Source organism: Mastomys coucha, unplaced genomic scaffold (assembly GCF_008632895.1).
Source record: "Mastomys coucha isolate ucsf_1 unplaced genomic scaffold, UCSF_Mcou_1 pScaffold23, whole genome shotgun sequence".
NCBI lineage: Eukaryota > Metazoa > Chordata > Mammalia > Rodentia > Muridae > Mastomys > Mastomys coucha.
In genome coordinates this window covers 10,211,494-10,212,711 of record NW_022196906.1, presented here as the reverse complement: position 1 = coordinate 10,212,711, position 1,218 = coordinate 10,211,494, and the positions used below count along the sequence as shown (strand labels likewise).

The window sequence follows — 1,218 nt, the reverse complement described above, 5'->3', positions numbered from 1 at the left end:
AAAAAAAAAAAAAAAAAAAAAGGATAGACAAAATTTAATTTTCTGACCTTTTGCTTAAGAGGTTTCTAAAGGTCATAATAAGAATTTAATTTGTTCAATACATATCAGAAATGCATATTGTTTAAGAAAATGTGGAGTTTGGCTGGCTGTGGCCTGACCAGGAGGCACACTGGAACGTAGATCTGTGGACTTCGTGGCTTTGATCTTGGCATGATACTTTCCTGTGATGTGCAACTTTTAGACATGAACAGAGATACTAAGCCCTCAGGAAGAATGTGATGTATAGGACTTTAATTCATTGAAATGTAGAATAATGTCTTTAATTCATGATACTCTGAGTTGATGTTGGTTGCTATTGTGCTTGGTTGATGCTTGTTGGTGTACACAGAAGTTTCACAAGAATACTGACCAAATTTGTAATTATTCGTCCTTACTTGTCAATGTAAAATGTGTAGTGGACAATATGCGCGTAATAAAATGCACATAGCAAAACTTGAAGGGGTTTTCTGTAACCCTAGTGATGAGTCTGTCAGTGAATTTTTAAGCATACTTCAGTGCTCTTAAAAGTATGCAATCAGCACTTGACTTCTGTTTCATTATAAAGAAAGGTGGTGATCAGCTGGGAGTATCTGATCAGAGGCATAGAAGGAGAGGACTCAGACAAAGGCCCAGCATCTGAGACACCCTAAGCATAGAAAGTCCCCATATACCTGATGGTTAAGCCCTTGTATTGTGCCAAGACCCTATACTCTACTTCCATGCTCTAACATAGTATAAAAAGTGGAGAGAATGGAGGTATTGAAATACTTTTTTATAATTAACGGAGAGAAAGGAGATGGTATGAGAAGGGAGAAACACAAAGGGAATGTCAATAAAAAAGTTGAGTGTGTGACATCTGATGCCTCACACTCACATTCTGGTATTCCTTTGTGATCTTGATACAATTTCAGTTGTCAGAAGAGCATCTGATGCCTTGCTTTTGAGTGAAAGGACTCTATAAATGGACAAGTTCAGCTGCTACTGGCTTAGGGCTGAAAGTGGAAAATAACTCTTAAGGGTAGATGGCTATCCTGGCCATCCATCCTAGCCTAATGTGCTCCAGGCCAGGGGAAGACTTTGTCTTAGAAATAAGGATACACAGTATTACTGAAAGGTGACACTCAAGGTTCTTCTCTAGCTTCTATATGTACATGGCCATAAAAGGGCGCACACACACAC

The 1,218-nt window shown here is 38.7% G+C and overlaps 1 protein-coding gene across 11 annotated transcripts in view; it reads left to right on the top strand.

Moving 5' to 3' along the window:
- The window catches only part of Fat3 (FAT atypical cadherin 3), a 591,431-nt gene that overhangs the window by 243,346 nt on the left and 346,867 nt on the right, over positions 1 to 1,218 (top strand). The window lies entirely within an intron of this gene.